The sequence below is a fragment of the Numida meleagris genome, chromosome 5 (genome assembly GCF_002078875.1).
Source record: "Numida meleagris isolate 19003 breed g44 Domestic line chromosome 5, NumMel1.0, whole genome shotgun sequence".
Taxonomy (NCBI): domain Eukaryota; kingdom Metazoa; phylum Chordata; class Aves; order Galliformes; family Numididae; genus Numida; species Numida meleagris.
This window is the reverse complement of record NC_034413.1, coordinates 25,782,909-25,804,381: the sequence shown is the minus strand read 5'-3', so window position 1 is coordinate 25,804,381 and position 21,473 is coordinate 25,782,909. Positions and strand designations below refer to the sequence as shown.

Below are 21,473 nucleotides of genomic sequence, written 5' to 3'. Positions count from 1 at the left end.
GCAGAGAAGCCGCGGAGCCGCAACCTGGGAAGAGGGGGACCCGTAGACGGATCTAACACAAAAAAACAGCGGCTCCGATCCGAGGAGGAACAACTAATTTTACTAAATATATCAAAATGAGGCTAGTAGAATTATGATAGAGGGTTTACAGGCTGAAAATCTTACACAGTAAAATGCAGGAGGACCATGTGCTTTCTCCGCCAGGCTGGGAAGAACAGACCCCGCGTCTCCCACATGGCTTCACCACCCCCTCTCCCGCAAAGACCCCTAGGGAGTGCACCTCCTCCCCTCCCCCTCAGAGGGCCACACCAAAAAAGGCAGTTTACAGTAACCGGGGAATTAACTCTTTAACTGCCCGTACCTTACATGATGTAATGATGTGGAATACCGACAACAAAAAAACACAAAACCATAACAGTAGGTGTCATTTTGTTAGCAGAAAGACATTCTGTGCATATTCCGTTACAGATACTGTAAAGAGTTCTCTATATATCCTGCAGCTGAATTGTCAAACCTAATAACCCATTTGACCTTTCCAAATATACAAATAGGATGGCAGAAAAGATTATTTTAATCAGATCTGAACACATATGAGAGGGCAACAAGCAATTAAACAGATTATGCAATTACACTTTTATCTAACATTTCAGCAGAAACTTCAGGAGCCAAGAGATAACTCACAATTGTCACAAAAATGCAACAGCATTCAGATAACCTTAATATAATACATTTTTACTAAATACGCATGTAGCTCCATTCGCGAAAAAAATAACCGCAGACTGTGACTTTTATGTACGACAGCATGTGCCCTAGTGCTGTGTGCGTGTCAAGGAGAACTTCACAATCTCACTGCACTTTGCTGCAGGTAGCTTGTGTTTGGCATTATTTCTTTCAAGATTTCTCCCCTTTTCTGGGAAGGGAGGAGAGCGGTTGCTTAAGACAACAGTATAGAAAGAAGAACATTCTCCTTTAAGCAGAGTGACACAGAGCATAGAAAAATTATTTCTTCTGCTATTTCTACCATCACAAGCCATGATCTCCTAACCCTGAGAAAAGAGCTTCCACACAACGTATGTTGGGAATCAGAGGACATGACCACTGGGTTTGCCCTAGGCTAAGTTTTGTGCATGAAGATCAACGCTAAGAATGGGAAACAAAGAAAAAAATGGCAGTGCCTGTCCAGAAACAAGAAAAACAATTTATCCAGACAGCACTCCTCTAGATCCCATGGCCTTCCAGACATCTATAGCCAATCATTAGTACCAGAAAATAGATCTAGAGGGTACTGAAAAAATTATGACAACTAAGTAGTCACTAATCCAAGGACAATACAGTAGAGAGCACAACCCTAGACCTCATGCAGGCCTCTTGGCTGTAGTGGGAAGGGCTGAAATCCCTGTTGGGAAACTGCTGGAAAGACCACTGGCTTATGGCAGGTAAAGAAAAAGTAAACTAACAGCGCTGCCTGAGGCTTCCACTTTCCTGTTATAATCAGAGCTCTTACAGGCTTTGTTTTTGAAGTACAAAACTTATCTACTAGGTTTTGTCTGTAGTTCCCTAAAGTGCAATATTCTTGCAGGACCACTGAAGTTAGCATAAGATATGCTTCAGAGGAAAAGCTTAATTCAGGAAAAGGACTGATCTTACGTCAGCTGTTGTGTCTGACCACATACGATTTTACTGATCTGTTTCTGCTTTTTAACCAAGCTAGGCCTAAGTTCTCCTTTGACTCTTGTGTCAATTCAGATCATTTTAAGAGATACTATAGATCAAAACATGATCAATTTTTTTTCCCCCCAATCACACAGAAATTACATTCTCCATTTCTCTGTAGCAACACTACAGAAATGCTGTTAATATTCTAGGAGGCAGGAATTGGCAATTAAAATGCATTTTGAAAAAAAACCCTGCCAATTTGATAAAGGAAAACATGACTAGGAGAATAAGGCCATTAACTACAAATGTCACCAGGAAACACAGCTTAGATTGTCTGGTGTTTTTTGTTTTAAACCTCTATATGGAAACATCTACTTAAACGGAAACTACATACCAATAAAAGAGGAGGAAATTCTAGATATTTACAGTAGATACTATACACACAATCTGAAATAAAACAGAAGGGTTTAAAAAGGTAAGTAGGTCTATTTTACTTGGGGAAAAAGCCACTGATGGATAAACGTTATTGAACCAGAACAAAATAATGAGTTCATGGGTTCTAAGTGAGAAAGATGGGATTAACAACAATCATTTACAGACAGTGACATTGCACGGGGACCCTTTCATTCTTCCTCTAAGACTGCAAAAAAACACGACAAACAAGAAAGGAGGAACTTGAGTATGTTAACCTATGGAAATGTGAAGTAAACTGCAGCTTGAGACCTGGTCTGATCAGTTAAATAACTTCCAGAGTGGAGCCTGCAGGGCAGATGGGTTCCAGCAGGCAGAAAAGGGTGCAGAAGTACAGTGCTGGAAGGAGGAGGAGCCCAAGGCAGAGGACAGAAAAGAAATGTGTGCTGACTGCAGCAGCATTGCCGATCTCTGCTGAATTGAAAGATTTATGGTTGGAACTGTATGGGAAATTACAGGAGAGCTCCAGGGCAAGATAAGAATCCAGGCCTGGAAATGCTTAGGAGAGAAAAACAAAAGAGAAAAGTTTAGAACAACCATAGAGGAGGGGTCGCAGGATGTGCATCCTAGGTGGAATAAGAATTGCAGAATGGTATTGAAAGGAAACCCTTTTGTAGTAATATTGCAAGCCTGTGTTCATAGCCACTTCTTGCTGGACATTAATAAACAAACAAATCAGAATCACTGATCAAAACACGATGAAAGCTAACAGGATCTGAAGACATATTTATGAGATGGTGCTGCAAATTTATTTCATTCTCTTAAAACAAATATATTGAGAATATATAAAATTGAGAGGGGAGATCTGCCTTAATCAAATCCTTTTAGAAAATCCTCATGAAGCATTTACAATTCAATCTAACCCTCACTCAAGTGAAATGGAAAAGAGGAGGCCCACAGCAACCTCAAGAAAGCAAAGATGATGCCAGGACTTTTAAGGTCTGAGGGAAAAAAAAATTCACTCGCTGAGTGCTCCATCAGTCCTTACTGGGAATGAGAGCTTAGATTGGATATGCCAGTGGTAAAGACTTCAGTGTGGCCACAGAATGATAGTGTTGTAGTGTGTCTTTCTGCAAACTGACCGTATCTACCTGAATTAATTCACTTAGTGACCGGAAATGTTAAGACTCAGACTAGGCAGTACAGCCTTATTAGTGGAGCTTGATTATTATTTTGCCAGTTCTTCTGGGCTCTTTTCCATCCACTGACAAATTATTGCAGGATCCCACAGCTTTACTTCTGAAGTCAGGCTAAGATTATTTTATTTCTGAGTAGTTTGTCAAGTCTTCACAGCTTGTTCCTTTATCCTCTTCAACACCTTCAGCCAAAACAGGACAGCCTGGTGATAAAAACCGATCAGACATGGGAAGCATTAGAGAAAAAACCTTCTACATTTCATTTGATCTATCTCACACATGAATTTTCCAATTCCTATGCGATAACAAGATTTAGAATATCTAATTTTCAGTTACTGACAAAAACAAAATAGATCACCAGGATAAGCCTTATTGCAATGGTAATACACCATGATTTTCAGCTTTGGACATTGCTATTAAGCAACAACAATGTCAACAGAAATATATTCTATTTTTATGGAATTAAAATATTTGTTTTTCTCTCCAAGAAACTAAAAACCTTTCCACATATGATAGTTTGGCACATTATCCCCTTCACATGTTATGAAAACTTCTTAAACTGAAGATTTTCCCATCTGTCTTTCTGCAAAGCTATTTAGAAATCATGATGGGCATTTATCCTGGTTTTATACTTACCCCATGGTTTAAAAGGAAAAGCAAGCACTCTGTCCAGGGCAGTTCACCTATCAAGCACCATTGGAATCGTGAGCTTTAAACGGATTGCAAGTTTGACCTGCCAAGGTGTGATGAACACAGGTGCCAGAATCCCTAGTTTGTCAGGCTCTCTATTGCTGTCATCCTGCCAGGCAGCGTGCCAAAGGCTGAGACAGGAGCAGGAGCCAGAAACCCAGCAGGAATCTGTCAGAGCCCAAGTGATCTCTGCTGAAATGAAAACACTCGGCGCAAGATGTTCTAATCTCAGTGAACCAGTGAGCTCCAATGAAGCTGAGTGGTGATTTGCTATTTTGAAGGAATGGGCTGTGACAAAGGTGGTCCCTTTCTGCATTCCTCTGGAAAAAAAAAAAAATTTTCAGAGAAGTTTCCTAGCCTTATTCAGGCACAGCCACTGATGCTGGAATTGTCACCATCTTCCCCTGGTCACCTTCATTTGTGGATACTTGCATTACACAAACAGATTCAGTGCTCATCTGCAAGCCAGACACACATTTCCTCCCCTCCATTTTCCATAGAAGAGGACACGCTTATTTTGGTTCTTGGCTGTTCTACCAGTCTGGGTGTTACACTCACATCAGCAGTGAACCAGACTCATAGCTTCTCTGCCAGCCTTCTCTGGTGCTTTCTTCTAGGTTCCCATCCTATTGCAGAATCACCCTTTATATGTGCCACAGTAAGAGAACAGCTGTTGTCAGATATAGCTTTAAAGAGAAAAATCACTTCCAACTAAGAGAAGTGTCTGGAACTTGAAAGCGGGAAAAGAAAAAAGCAAAAGAAAAACTGAAATAAGCTGGAAATTAAGCAATTATTTAATTCCTTCCCTGACCAGCTCTTCTTTGCCCGATTTGACTTCTGTGTTGCTGTGAACATCTTCAGCTGCAGCAGTTCTTTGGGCAGGAGGGAAGGAAGGCTGGAATGAAATATCAGAAACATGTGCTGAGAGCCAGAGGCAGCTGCAGAGCAGCCCTGCTCTTTGGCTTACCCAGTCAGTTCTGTTACTGAGAACTGCTCAACAGAAGTATAGAACTGAACTGAAGAGGACTGGCAGAGCTATACAGAAATAAGGTCTTCAAATACGCCTTTAACTCCATGTTTATTTAACCCTCAAAGTCTATGATATGACTTTATGGGCTTCCAAATTTTATTTTGTTTTAATCAGACATCTTCAATCACCAGGGTTGCCTCCAGAGAAGATAAGGCACTACAGAATACTAGTACTACCAAATCAGCGGCATCCATCTTGCTCATATTAACTGTATTAGACTGAAAGTGTTCCTTAAGGCGACAACACTGGCGACAATGCTTCCATCCTGGCCAAAGACTCATTCATATATGTTGCTAAGGTATTCTGAAAATCAGCATAAATAGCGACAGGGTCAAATACCACTTTGATGCCTACCCAGGTGTAACTCAGACTACAGAACTTGCAGGATCTGGTCCTGTGAGAAGGCTGGCGGTTCATACAACGAATGCCTTAAGCTTGTATAACGCCGACAATCACTCAGCATTGGTCAGAGCTCAAATGTGGCATGTGATCAGCACAGCTCCATAGTGGAAGGCAGCTCAGAGAAGACAGGCAAAATATTGATCTCAAGGAAGATTATAAAGAATAATCACAAACTATCGTAATGAAAGCTGACTTTCTAAACACTAGAGAGGGCAGGAGATAACTTTCCAGATACTCAGCCGCACCAGTGGTTCAAATCAGACTGTCTAAGCAGCCTTCCCTAAAAGACTCAATATGGAGTAATACTTTCCTGAGCTAGCTAGAGCAGCTGGGGGTAAGAGGGGATTGATTTCTTGGCTAGCCTATTATAAATACTAGACAATTAATTAAAAAAAACCCTTTGAAGAGAGCAACAGGCTTGAGCTGGCTTCAACTCTCATGCTCACTCCCAAGGATTAGAGATGCTCAGCATTTTGACAGTGAGCATATAGGGACTTACAATGGCAACCATGCTCATGTTGTACATCATCCATTGTATTGTGATTTCTGTACATCGATGTATCACTCATAAGTCAAAATCCCATTTAACATAATTGATGTTCCATAAGTAAACGTACAATTAAATACTAAGCTCCCCACATGAAGAATACCAAAAAAGAACCTGGTCAGACAGTACTGCACTCTGACAGGCTCCTGTTGTTTCTAATTCCACAGAAGGAAGCTAGAAGAAAAAAGAACAACAACAGGACTGAGCAACAAACAGAGCCCAGCTTTTAACTGGAGTTCTCATGTTCTGCCTTCATGCAAGGTTGATAGAGACAGATGCTGGCTGACCTGCCTTTCTGCCAGCCCTGGAAGAAAACAGCCACAGACATTTAAGTGAATGTGCCTTAAGAATACTATTTTGTATACTTGCAAAAAGACAAACCTTTGCTAAGATACTGCAAAAACAAAAACAAAAAAAAAAAGTGGGCGCAGCAGGGTTTATTTTTAACCTAGAGGAAATGTTTATTCACTTAAAAAAAAAAAAGCCATGCTAGAGTCCCCTCCTAAAGTCTACCTTGCTGTAGGTTAGAGCCCTGGATGCTTCCCATTACCAGAGTATCAAGTCAGAAAAGAAGTGCTGTATCCATCATTAATGGAGCATAAGACTTGTTACAGAGACTGTCACAACTTACTGAACAGAAAAGCAAGACTGTCATCCAGAAGAATGGAAGTCTAAACCTTGTGGCTTCATTAGTAAGTCAGGCTTCTTCATTCTGAAGTTACTGTAGCCAAAACTCAGTGCAACCAATCAACACGTTCTTGCTTTTCCTACACTTTTAGATTAAATTTGAATTATAATAAAATTGACATTGGTATATAGATTTATACACACACTGCAAGATAAACATTTGATCTTGTCACATTTAGAAAGAGATTCAGAAAGGATTTTAGAGAAAGGATATGCAGGGGAAAATTGTAAATGAAGGAAACTTTTGGTTGATCTCCTTCAAAGAGCATAAGGCCCTGAATTTGAAGGAAGGACGTGAAGCTGACAGAAAGACTAGCTGTATTTTATAAGGAATCTATGATCTTGTAATAAATCATTCTCTGCTTCTGACCTTTCTCTCTAAGCAAGTTAAATCTCACAAATCTGATCAAATTTACAGTTTTGTATTTGACTTTTCAAGTTCCAAGAAAGACATTTTCATTTCTATGGTATACTTTCTCCAGAGAAACTAGACCTACTGTATTATATTTAAATATTTTATTATGGAAGTTTATTAAAATATAGTTGCCTCCCTAGAATGCCCATGCACAATGCATAATGAAAGTCAGATTCAAATACACTAAATTGGAAGTAGCGTCACAAGCAAAAGTCACCTCCTCTAGTGCCTGCCCATGCTGTTCTATCTTCAGACTGTGCTGTGAGGAAGCAGTAGAGGAGGCCCACACCCTCATAATTCTTTATGCTAATTGGCCTATAGTGATTCCAGAAGCACAGTTGACTGGATCAGTTTTGGTGTTTTCGTACCATACTTCATGTTTCTTGCTCTGCAAGGATGCAGAGAGCCAACTCAAGAATCTGTGTCCATGTTACAGTTGCACCATAGACTCCTGCAGAAAAGCACCCATCATGTGTTTACGTTTTCATGAACATACCTCAAACATAAAAAAACATAAAAAAACCCAGAACAACTCTACCGTAAGGGAGCCAAACTCACTTCTATATCTGCATCTTTAAGTGAAACTCACTTGAATTTGAACCACCTTCTTGTCAGTACCAGAAAACTGATAGGAACTACAGCAATGGTGCCCATTACCTTGCTTGTCCTCTTCTATTTGATTCTGTGGTGGTTTCATGCTGATGGGTGGCTCAGCTCCACCACACTCTCACTTCCTCTTCTCAATAGAATCATCATCATAGAATCATACAATGGCCTGGGTTGAAAAGGACCTCAAAGATCATCGAGTTTCAACCTCCTTGCTGAGTGCAGGGTCACCAACCACTAGATCAGGCTGCTCAGAGCTACAACCAGCCTGGCCTTGAATGCCTTCAGGGACAGGGCATCCACAACATTCTTGGGCAACCTGTTCCAGTGCATCACCACCCTCTGCGTGAAAAACTTCCTTCTAATATGTAACCTAAATCTCCCCTGTCTCAGTTTAAAGCCATTCCCCCTTGTCCTATCACTATCCACCCTTATAAACAATCATTCCCCCACCTGTTTATACACTCCCTTCAAGTATTGGAAGGCCACAATGAGGTCTCCCCAGAGCCTTCTCTTCTCCAAACTAAACAAGCCCAGTTCCTTCAACCTTTCTTCACAGGAGAGGTCATCCTCTCCCAGAACAAGGGGAGAAAATGATGAAAAGGGCTCCTGAGATAAGGACAAGGAGATAGCTCACCAATTACTGTCGCAGACAAAACAGGCTTAGCATAGGGAGATCAACATAATTTCTCGACAACTGCCAAACTTGAGCAGTGAGAACTAAAAGAATAACAAAAAAAAAAACCCACACCTTTCACCTCCATCCATCCTCTTCTGCCTCCTCCCTCAGAGTGGCATTGAGGAATGGAAGTTGCTGACAGTCTGTGATGCTTCATCTCTGCTGCTCCTCTGTGGTCCCTCTCTGCCCCTTCTCCACATGGGCTCTCTCCCACAGGATGCCATTCTTCCTAAACTGATCATGCATGAGCTTCCCAGAGGCTGCAGCTCTCCAAGCACTGCTCCAGCACATGTACAATAAGGCCCATCTTGTACCCAGCACAGGGTACAGCTGCTCCCTATAACATCCTGCTCCACCACAGGCTCCTTTCCTGGGCTGCAGCTCCAGCCTGGAGCTGCTCCTGTGGGGGCTCTCCACGGTCTTCTGCCTTCTTCAGACCACATCTACTCTTGCACCGCAGGCTCCTCCATGGCTGCATCTGGAGATGTGCTCCATGTGGTGCCATGGGCTACAGTGGGACAGCCTGCTCCACCATGGGCCTCCCCTGAGCTGCAGAGAAATTCTGCTCTGCTCCTGGAGCACATCCTGCCCTCCTTCTGCCCTGCCCTTGGTGGCTGCAGGGCTTTTTCCTCTCAATTTCTCACTCCTCTCACCCAGGTGCTGTTGCACAGCAGTTTTTCCCCTTCCTTAAGTGTGCACTCTCAGAAGTGCATCCAGTGCTGCTCATGGATCATCTCTGGCAGTGATGGGTCCCTTCTAGAGCAGGTGGAGCTGACATGGGGCAGCTGCAGGGCTCTGCTCACAGAGACCACCTTGCAGCCCTCCACTACCAAAACCTTGCTACGTAACACCAATACAAACGCACAAAGAGGATCTTCATCATTTCTTCCTTGCAGAAGATGAACTCTGTCATCAGGGGCAAGGTTTCAAGAGAACTGGCACACATTCCCTCCTCACTGGTACCAATATGATCAGGTCTAAATGCATCACAGTGTTTTGACTTTATCAAGCTCCCAAATGTCTAGAAGGAAACTTGTTAGGTGTATTTAATTTCATATCCTTTAAAATGCTGCATATCCACAGAGTTTTTACACAGTTTGGCAACAGTCTATGCCAAGCGTTCTGAGCACCCCTAAGGTGAAAGGGCTCTCAACACTCAGATTGTCATGGTTCCCTTTCAGGAGCACCTTCGTCACTGCCCACTGCTGTCCACTTACACATACAGGCGTGAGGGTGGTAGAGTAGGAGTCTGCACATTTTTTCTGAACAAGCAGTACTCTACAGATCTTGTTTTGCTGTTATATTAATATATATCCAAAGTGACAGCATCAACATTCACCAAAAAAGGATTTGTAAGAAAAATATTTGAAGAAACATTTTTTTAAGAGGAACAGAGATAAATGTATGTAACAATTCCAAAGCTATGTGACAGCATGGAGTTGAGTAGGTTGATGATGAAAAACTATAGTTATAAACCCTGTAATCTGGAAGTGGGCTAGCTGATTTCTGCAAGGGCATAATTCTGTTTTTAACATTATATTATGTAGCTACAGTATCTGATTAGATAATTTACATTGAGTGATTTGACAGAGATTTTTAAAATATCCTTGTTACTTTATGTATCTATTAGAAAGGAACATTTCTATTTTACTGTAATTACGTGATCAGGCAAGGATTCTGGTGTCTGTCAGAATGTAAATCCAACAGACCAGAATTTAATTACAAAGTACTTTCTCATCTGAGTCTCCACTGTGTAGAATGTCTTTACACAAGTCTTCCAAGAACAATTTTTTTTTTTAATTGAAGGGAGTCTGAAAACACACATACACGTTCCCGGGTTTCAGCACCACTTGAAAGCACTCTCACACACACACACACACACACACAATAGCAGCAAGAAAAGCTTTTTTTTATTCAAAGGTGTAGCACTACTTTTATAATACTTGTTATCCACTATTGCCATCTAAAGCTTACTCTCTTAATGCTGATTGGATATTTTTGCTGAGGCATGTAGCAGTGAGGCATGAAGCAGTATTTTCCATCTACTGACATATCAAAAGGTAGCTTATCGGATCATCTTAGTTTGCCATTTTCCCTGCGTCATGGGTACATTCTTTGGTCAACTAGTCCCTGTTCCTTCGGGGAGGGGGCCTTTCTCGTTACATCTCGTATCCTCGCAACCGCCTACTACAACAGGAGTCAGTCCTTAGTGACTAAGTTTTACTGAACCAGCCCTGATTACTCCAGATTTTGATTGTTAGAATTCCAGTCTGCCAACTTCCATTTACTTTGGCCTGCCTTTAACAACAGTCAGTACAACCTTGTGTTAATGTTTTCCCATTGCTTTTTGTCCTTCAGGATCCATCACACCTTTAGCTTTCTTTTCATTACAGCCTCCTCCAGTTCTGCTCCTTGTTTTGTTTTACCTTTGTGTTTTTCTCTAACTGACCTTGCATACATGCAATTTTCACCACTGTTTCTAAACCCACAATTCACAGTTCTATTCAGACATTTCTTCAAACTCATATTTAGCCTTCCTGCACAGATATCTTCTCTAAAGTACTGCAGATAATTAAAAGGGTTCACGTCATATTCTTGTGCACAGTTCTGCCATATGCACATTTATACACTGAGTGGGCAACACTGAGAGGTTAGGATCAGGAAGATTTATCTTGCAATTTCACTACCAGTTGTAGCCCAGCATCTTAAGACTATAAAAAAGTTTAAGAATCTAATTCAGGCAAGATGAAATGAACAGTATCTAAAGGTACGTTTATATAGCAAGTTCAGAAGTACCAAAAAGAGAGTCCATATTGTTAAGGCATATAGAAACTTGTCTACAGTGTTACACATCTTAAAGTCTCAAGCAGTTCTGGCAAGTAGCAAATGACACTCCTCTGAACAACTGCCTGGTTCTGGAGACAGCAGATGACGAGGACTGTCCCTAGAAACAAAGCGACAGCTTGAATGCTGCCCACCCAATCCTGGTGCTGGCTAGTAAAAGAGTTTCTTAGCATAGACATGGGTTTTTCCATGCCAGCTGACCGTACTGCCTGAAAACTGTAACATGTTTATCTGGACAGGTGTAAGCAGCCAGGCTACTACTAGTAGTACAAACCATCAATTCTGCCATATTAAACGACTTCGGCATTCAGTGATGGACAGGAAAGAGAAATACAAAAGTAAATGAGAATCAAGTAGCTAAGTGGGTTTTTAATTACTGAATCATCAAGCTACATCATTTTGAATCAATCAATAAGGGTTTGCACTGAACACCATATTAACTTCTGTAGGAGCTTACCTCCGATGTTAATTTCTTTTATACAGTTTGACCATTAGAAGCTTAGTTTGAAGTGTTTACATATGGAACAAGGAGATAGAAAATTTCACATGCATCAGTCATGTTTGCTGTTGTAGCTATCTCAACTGTGCATGGGAGCTTAGTATTCATGAGTTGCATACAGTACATCTTCATTGCTGCTGGCATACTGATAGCACTGTGCTATTTTACACTGACAACACAGCATTTTGGCAGTCCAGATCTCAGTTTGCATGCATTCAGGTAAGAATTGTAAATCCTGTCTCCCAGGAGCTTCATGCTGAGCACTGACATTTCAGCAATTCCCACTCCTCCCCCAATACAAAACCGCAACTTAAACAGGGTTTAAATCATAAGATCAGCAAACAAACCTCGCTAAATGCTACTCTGTCATTCACCTACTTCAAAAGAACTCAAAGAAATGCATACATCTGATGAACACAGAGTATTAAGGGCAAACTAAAAAAATGTATACAGCAAGTATTTGTTTTGCTCTAAAACAGTAATATGCACTTCAGAGAAAAATATATTCCATATCAATTCTGCACAGCAATTCTACAAGTCCGCAGCACTTGAGCTAGAGTTGTCAAACAGCTCTTAAGGAGTCATTTTATTCCAAATCCAACACAAATGCTTTGGAAAAAACACGATGTAGGTTAATTTCAAATGCTAAGGTTCCTAAAGTCTTTGTCCAGTGACCCAGCCTCCATGACCTAGCACTGTGCTAGACCTGAGCTGTACCATGAGGATGTTCTGAATTCATTACAGAGTCCTCACCATGATCCTTCTGCTAAATCCCATATTCAATTGGGGCTGTAACACTTTGTCAGGGAATTGAGAATTCTTTTATTTTTGCTTCCCCATATTTAGTGTTTCAGGGTATGGATTCTAACTACAGGGCAGAATCACAATTCTCTTATTCAATTGCTAAAGGATTCTTGCTCAGTTTGCATAACAGTATTTGAAAGCAAACCTTATGAAAAGGAAGAGATATGTCTCAGTAGCCTCCTTTCCCCTTATTCCAATTAAGGTGTGGTCACAACTTTAGACAGATTCTTACATGATTCTTAATTCTGTAAGATTTAATTGCTCTTCAGCAATGAAAGAAGAGCTGCAACTGTTCTTTGTTCTCATATTTCACTTAGTATTCTCCTGCTGGGAAAGGTGAGACTGCCTTTCTGCTGGAGAGGAGAGGAAAAAAAGGAACAGTTACTATCCCATTTCCCTTTAATCTTTAGCTGACATCGAAATAACCACTACTAGTAGGAGGAAAAGAAACCCTTAGAATCTATGTCGCTGCATGCAAAAATACTTTCATGTCAACTTAAGAGGTATGGAGTAGGAAACTTCTTCAGGTAAGAACATGGGAAGGAAGGGAAACCTCTGTTTAGCTCATTCTTTATGAAAACAATTTAATTATAAAAAAAAGCTACTTTGGCAAATGAAAGAAAAAAATAAAGAACAGTAAACATATCTGGATAAACCATTCCTACTTCTACTTCTGTTTTTTTTTTTTTTTAAATAATTTTATATCAGTGTAGAGTCCATCCTTTACAAAACAGATTATCAGGAGGGTGCAGTACACAATGGGTGAGGAAATAGGCACAGCATTGCATGCAGTGGCTCACGCAGGAGTATTTTGGTGTTCATTTCACCACCGAAAGACAAGCGCAAACTCACAACGTAGAGAAGTTTCACTAGCCTACCTAACTGATGTCTCTTCTCCATTCCAGTATTAGGCTATCTATAGAGAAAAGCTCTTAATTAGTCCCTTAGAGACAGATGGTACCTCCTCAAAGTTTAGAACACTGCATTCAGATTCCTTCTTTCAAAAACACATATATTCCAGATGTTGTCAAAGAAATCCACTGGGAAACACTAAGCATAATACTAATTAAAAGAAAACAAAGACACTGTCCAAGAAAAAAACTGTCCAAAACTTTTCTCATTTTTCTCCCCAGCCAGAAAGGGATTTGCCACATTAAAATGAATCTCAGAGTAATAAAATTCAATTCAATAACTAGCTCTTGAATCTATCACTATCACCTGATAAACACTAAGTAGTGCAACAAAATTCCCATCTATTGCTACAACTCCTCAGCCTGTGAAATCCAGATAATTAAAGATACACTGAACACATCATTTAAATGAAGAAATATGAAAAAAACTGAGATCACCAATAGGATGAGGCCCTTGAAAAACAGAATCCCTCAGGAGTAAAATCAACCAAATATTGAGGGCTCTGCTAGAGAACGAAGCTCTAATTTTTCAGATATCCAACAGTATGTCACTATTGTCACCAATCTTCACCAGTCTCACATGGATCTATTTTTCTGTAACAGAATATCTGAGATGTTAGAAAAGTTTGCACATTTTTATTACCAATAACTATTTCTATAATGCATGTCTATTTTGTTTTTGACACACTCAACTTCACTCTTCTTCCAGAAACCAACTGTGCAGTTGTGTTTCACAAACTCCATTACCTGCAGTTACAGTCAAGTTTTCTGGACAGGTAGCACAACTCACCATGTCAAAATCAGAGAAAGGTTTCAGTCCAGATCCAGTTGTGGCAGACTATGTGTTTTTTCCCCCCCATCAGATTACACTGCTCATTTTTCTCATTCTAGATTTATTAGATTCAGTGAAAGCTCTCAATCTCAAGAGCAAGGTTTTTCTCCGAGGAAAATAAAGCTGCATAATAATTACCTACATTTTTTTTTCTTTTGGGATATATTTGAAAGCTAAACCATTCATTCTAGCTTGAGAGGCAACAGAAATCAAGGCCTTATGATTACTGAAACATAAAGTTTAACAAACTTGATTAAAAAATGAGACTACAGAAATTCGAAACTCCACACACAACTAAAACTACATGAAATCAGTTTTTTTTTTTTTTAAAACATACTGTCCTATCATGATTGTTTGTTTCATAGTACTTTGTCATTGTTTGTTGTAAGACCAGGAAACTCTGCTAGCATGTCTGCTAAGAATCAATAAGCAGCAAATCAGTAGTATGCTCAGCAGCAAGATTCATTTTGAATTACAAACAGGAAAAAGCTAAACACTACAGGTTTTAGTCTGTTCCCATTCTCTTACATCTTGAGAAGTTTCAATATGAATACAGATTATTAATCCTTTGGACTCTCGTTGAGCACTGAGCTGAGTAAAGCATAATATACAAGCTCTCTGTCCTTGCTGACTGCATGTACTAGTTCTATCCAGTAGATGATGTTCCCTACAAAGCCATGGGAGAAAATGCCCGTGATTAAAATACAGAGCACTAAAGATCTTTGTCCTTTGTTTACTGCCTCCAAATCCAGTGAGAAGGCAACACTTTCTCTGCACTGCAAAGAGTACCTTTTGCTGACAATGCTGAATGGAAGACACATCACAAGAAAAAAAATATAAGTTCCATCAGGAAGATAAAGCTGTGGCAGTACAATATAGGTTTTTAATAAATTCTGAAGTAAGCTTGAAGGCAATGCTATGGTAACTTTGGTAGGTAGGGATATCTGGAGGCTTATTAGCACAATTAAGTTTCAGTGGTTCTAGACAATAATTGATGTTACTGCATAACAGTACTTAAGAGTTTGTATTGAAAAAAAGCCAAAACCCATGGGAGCACAAAGTTTAATTTCAGTATTGTTACTGAAACTGCCATTCAGTTACAGATACATTACTGCCAGTAATGTTCTCTCTCAACAGAATCACAAGCTCTAATCCTCTTTTTCCATGATGTTGCTAGTAATTCCATATGGTATCTTCCTTACAAGTTGCTTTAGGGCATCCAGAATTCATGTTCTCAACCCACTAGCCTACTGATGCCCAAAGCCAACCAAGATTCCCTTCCTCCAGAGCCTTGTTGTACAGCAAGTCCACAGGCTAGCCTGTACAAATAAGTTCAAAGACACCAAACACTCTTAGACAGGCAAAGAATTGCTCAAGGACTGCGAGCACAACAACTATGCTCCACTATCCTGACTTAACCATATCCATGGGAACTGAACTTAATCTTCAAGCAAACCCCAGAAGTACCTTTTAGCAAGAGCCATGTCGACAGGAAAATTAAGTTAGAAAAAAAATTTTTTTAAGGGCTTAGAATACAGGTGACAAAAGGGAAACAATAACACAACTAGGGCACTTATCTTGGGTAAACATGAATACACAGTAACTCCTTGTCTCTGCATGCAGCTGACCTAACCTTCTATTCAGAGCTTTGTGCACTTTTTATTTGCAAGAAGCATTTGGAAGCCAAAACCTCGCAGAATAAGGACACTAGCTTTGCTATCTACCTTCCCCCCCCTCCCATGGCAGCACTGTGCTAGGATCAGCATATTTGCATGGCTGTGCCAACCACTTTCTTTGAGGGTACTGACAAAATAAAACAGTTTTTCTCAGTCTTCTTAATTTGTCTAAACAGCACAGAACTAACAGATATGAAAACAATAGAAAGAGACAACCGGCACAAGCTTTATATACAATTTATTAATTTTTTTAGTAATATTTTGACATACACAACTTGTAGGCAAAAAGCATCTTTCTTTTAAATTTTGAAAGATGAAAATGCAATGCTAGAATTTATTCTCTGCATTCATGACAGATGCTGTAGCAAAAGCTTTTACTTCTTCCTACTTAAATTTCAGCAGATCAAATGCATTTACAAGCATGTCAGTTCTGAAGATAAGATCCAGAGATTGACTTTGATTTGGATTGTGAAGTCTTTCATTCCGAAGCTGCCAGGAACTACTTCTGCATACCAATCAGATGAGTGGTTGCGCATCATTTTGCAGTGACTTCTATGTCATGTAGTTTACACCATAGAGACTTATGAAAACAAGTGTTGTTCCTGCATTTACTGAGTAAGAGGATACTTTAAGATATAGAGCTAACAAGACCTTCATAAGCTTGTCCTCCCACAGGTTCTACGTGACTTTATAGCTTTTATGGGCCATTTAAAATATATTTGGTGGTTTTTTCACCATGAAGAGGTGCTTCTGTTCATAAAGTTTTATAGAAAACATCCACTTGTTGCTTTACCTTTATCCATAGTGCAATTTTTTGAAATTCTGTTAGACCCAATCAATTCTGTTCAACCGTGTCTTTAATTAGAGTATAAATAAACCATACAAGTTATTTTGTGACAAATGCAATGAAAGTGACTATTCAAATAGGAAAAGGAAAATACGTCCTAATCATAATGGGTAGCTTATTAGCTGCTTATCTACCCAGCAACTCTCAGAAAATATTAAATAACCAATATATCGATTAATGTTATTTCTAGAGACTTACAGGAAACAATAATTTTAACTGATGCCATTAGATGGTTCTTACAGGTTACAAATTTTGTTTGTTTGTTTGTTTTCCTAATAGCAAAACTAGTGAACCTTTGTTTCTCAAATATAATCCAGAGATACTTGGAATAGAATAATATATTATAATAACACTACAGGAACATTACCAAAGACATTCTAATGTATTGCCTCTACAGATTTCTTCTGAAACAGTCTGTGTAAAAATACTTCTACACTGCAGCAGCCAAAGATTAAGTTAACATGCAATGCCTTTTTCAGATGCTAGGGGAAAAAAAAAAAAAAAGGCTTTAGAAAGCTTTTGCTAGTTAACAAAGTGCATCAACTTTATGGCATTTTTGTTCCTACCAAGAAATGAGAAAATACAGCTGGGAAAACAGTGCTGTACAGGTTAGTAGTAAAGTTATTAAAAATTCAGAATCTTTACCATCTTTCCACTCACAGTATCTTCTCCAAGCTGAAACACCTACATATTTTCTAATTGTGAAAGTGTTTCAATGGAAGTGAACAAGAAATGAATAATCTGTGGCCTCTCCATTCCCAGCAGAATGGGAGATCTAGAGCAGACAATTGGACTTGTACCAATTGAAAGTCCCAATTTGGTGACTGGATTCATGAAATTAATACTTCTACTGAGCCCATAGGATGAAAAAAAAGTTAATCTCACTTTTTAGTATCATCCTGTCCTGAAGTGGCTTATGAGAAGCGACAAAAGAATGAATTTAAACCAACAACTATTTAAAAGCAAAGGTGCAAGAACTGACAGCATCCTATACAGCTTAGCATACACCTTTGATTCTTAAGTGCCTATGAAATCATGGAAGAGTTTGATTTAAGTGCGCTGAACAGAAGGTAGCAAAATATCTCCTAAAATAGTGTTGTTTACAGGTGTTGTTAATCTTCCAATAACCTTTTTGTGCATTTTATTTCAATTATGCTGGTGAATTTGGACCAAAGCACAAATTACAGAGTGCCATCTTGTTGTCTACAATGTCACTTGGTCATCAGTCCATGTTCTGCATTCATTTTAGGGACTGCTTTCCTTCATGACTTTTTTTCAGCTCTATTTCTTGTGCACTATCAAATTTTTCACTATCAACTACATTTAATGATCACATTAGACTGAAGAAAGTTCTTGTGACAAGCAGCAGTTCAGGAGAACAGATCAGAAATAACCGAACAGACTTTGTCTAGACTGCACAATGTTTTCTGCATGCAAAACAATTTATTTGCTGGTAAGGTCAAATAATCTGGAGCCAGAATTATTGCAACACAAGAGAAACATGATTTACAGATAACGTTCCTAGCTGATGATCGTTCCTTAACTAGTTACCTTTCCTCTATCCTAACCTTCAGAAATAACAGCAACATAATTTGCAGGAACTTCTTAAAAATTAAAACATCCCTGATCCAACAAAAGAATCATAAGGAAGTTCAATACAAACACAAAAGGACAGTTATCACTAGAACATTTTTACATTTTAAGCACATCTACAAGCCACAAAGATGCTCCTTTACAGCCATGCTCCAATATTATTTCTTTATAATTTGGTTCTAAATACATGCACTAGAGTTCTCACAAGTACTGATAACTATTCAGTGAATTGATTTTTTTTTTTAAAAGGACTATAGTAACATCCCTTTATTTTCCATGCAAGTATTTCTACCACATATTTTGCGTATCCGTTGCTTTATGTTTTACATTTTAAATATAAAACCCAGGTAAAATCCTTCTTACAGAGCTGTTTCATTTTAAATATCTGATTTTGAGTATCTTAAACTGCCACGCAACTTGAAGTAAAGAAATTACTGGAGACTCATCTCATTTTTCCTGAATTATGATTTATTCGTCTGTAGTAGAAAGCTCAGAAGAACTAGAAGATGCATCTCCCAAATGCACTAGCAGCTCTTGAATCATGTAGCACTTGAAAGTACTTCCCCTAAACATTAGTCTGGAAAACACATAAATTTAGTAGGTGACACTAGTAGGCCTTCCTGGTATATCCGGATATTGAGACTCTTCTATATATAACTGCACAGACCAAGTTTATAACAATGAATACATACATTCGTTAACAACAGTCAACATATGGACATCTTTAGCTCCAAGATCCTTCGTCAGGTACAAAATACTTCTATCAAAATATTCTTATGGGATTATTACATGCATAGTAAAGTATGTAGTGAATAAATACATGACCAATCCCACCTACATTATTATCTATTTGATAGAACGCCATGCAAGCACCCTGAAAACTCATTGTCAAGATAAAAGATGACAATTTAAGACATTGAAAGACAGAAGAGTAAAGGCTTTTCACTTTTTTTTTTTGTGTGTGAGGAGAAGAAGGGACTATTTAAGTTCCTTCAGAAAAAAGCTCCAACAGTCATGCGAAGAGAACATTAGTGAGTGGAAAAAGCCATCCACATATCATAAAGATTAAGCTGAAGTAAAATAGTGACTGAGGTGCAGTAAAAAGAATTTTACAGCTCAGATGTGAGAAGGAGCTTAAAACAGATGAAATATTAAGGGTAAGACAGACAGCAAAGCTGGCAAGACCAATGAAAGAACCATAGAATGGCTAGGGTTGGAAGGAACCACAAGGATCATCAAGCTCCAACCGCCCTGCCACAGGCAGGGCCGCCAGCCTCCATATCTAATACTAGACTAGGAATAGAGAAAAATGACGGAGTTTTGTATCTATCGAAAAAAAGGAGAGAGAAACCTGAGTTCTCTCCAGAGAGAAAAAATTCAGAATTCTAGACTCAATATTCCATTATTTTCCTAGAAATGTTATGACTCATTCAGTATTAGCACATGTCATATAACATAGTCATTTAGGATGGCAGGTCCACACCAGAGACCAGGACTGTTCTGGCAACTTTATGTAGTACAATCATGTAGCGTTAGCCTAGGTATAACTACATAAGATGTGAACAAGGCTTTTAACGAAGGTACTATGATGTAATTTCAACAGTTTTCTTTAGCAAATACAAAAGTAAAAATTAAGATATACCTTGAAGGAGTACTAAAACATCAAGAGTTCAATGCTTTGTTAAACTTACCCTCCAAGCAACAGTATTTTCGTATTATATCCCTGGCTTTCAGTACAGTTTTGTAAGATCATGAGATCCAGCTGTGCTTTAAAGCCCAACATAACACACCTGTTCTGAAGGACCAGCATAACAGATAGGAGACCATACTTAAAGTTGGCAGTAAACAGGAAGAGAAATATGCAGCATCAATCTGTCTTCCCTCAGTTCATTGATTCTTCCGTGAGTTACAAGGAAACTTTTTATCAGTACATTATCAGCTTTGTATAGCATTCTGCTCCCAAATAATCAAAATTGTTTCAGACAAGATCTTGGTAATAATAGGCAAAGTATTCTCATGTAGGCCAACAGTCACATACAGAAAAAAGGGCTGAACTCACCCTACTGGTGAAGGGAGTCTCCAGCTATGCAGCACCCCTTCTCAGGAACCAGCCTAGGTCCAAGAGATGCTCTCCCTTCAGTGGCTGGCCCTTATATGAAGCCAGGGTGAGTCCACCCATTCTGGTCACATGGGGAGTACAGGTGCAAACAATTTGTGCTTCCCAGGCCAGCCACACTCCTTCACCAGGTGCTCAATCACCAGTTCAAGTCGTGACCTAATAGTTCCCCTACAGCGAGTTTACCGTTAAAAACAGAACCAGTGAGCCAGTAATATTTATATTCCTACAATTTGCATGATATTTCTAAGTCTGCTGTCTCTCAGTCTCACAGCTCCTTCATGATTTAACACTGTTGCAGACGTCAACTCTGTAGATGACTGACACAGTCAAAAGCGAATTAGAACTGTTTCTCTGTTCTGTGTAGGCTGAACACTTTAAACACCTCTCTGCTGTCTCACAGGAGTTGATGTCTTATTGTATACCTTGTGTCAAAGAAAGTACAGAAGATTAACTTAATTTTGCATTCCTTTTCTAGCTGAAACTTTCACAGTGCCCTCGCTGAGCTATTTTCTGAACAAACTACCCATTAGGGATGAATTCTTTTCTGGTCCAAACAGTCTAAATTGAAACTAGGTCTTAGTCCACACTATTTTCTACGACTTATTTTAGTTACATATGCTCTTCAGCAAGTCATTCACTCATGTGGCACTTTTTTTTTTTTTAACCCAAATACTGTGGGAAACAAAAGGATTACAAAGGTGTCTCTCTTGGTGAGGACCTCCACAGTAGCCTGTACATATATGTACACAATCTACAAACTGTTTTTGACTTTTTTTCCTGAACACGCAGTTGAATTAAAAGACTATTTTTTTTTTCTGAACTTTGCATGTAGTAAAGAATAAGAGGCTATGGAGCTACAAAAAAGGCAACATGCAGGAAGAAGTAAGCACAGACCTGTGCCAGCAATATCAGTATGAATAAATCTTCAAATATCAGTAAACTTCTGAGTCAAATTCTCCTTCAAAGATTTATTACTAAGTATAGTAAATGGCAACTAATGAAAACTGCAAGAAATGGCAAGGCTGGATA

The 21,473-nt window shown here is 39.2% G+C and overlaps 1 long non-coding RNA gene across 2 annotated transcripts in view; it reads right to left on the bottom strand.

The window, feature by feature from the left end:
• LOC110399267 overlaps positions 1–20,726 on the bottom strand; it is a 248,452-nt gene extending 227,726 nt beyond the window's left edge. The window contains exon 1 of one of the 2 annotated variants that reach the window (XR_002439059.1): positions 20,385–20,726. This is a non-coding gene — a long non-coding RNA (uncharacterized LOC110399267). The remainder of the gene's footprint in view (positions 1–20,384) is intronic. The other variant, XR_002439060.1, reaches the window with a different exon arrangement.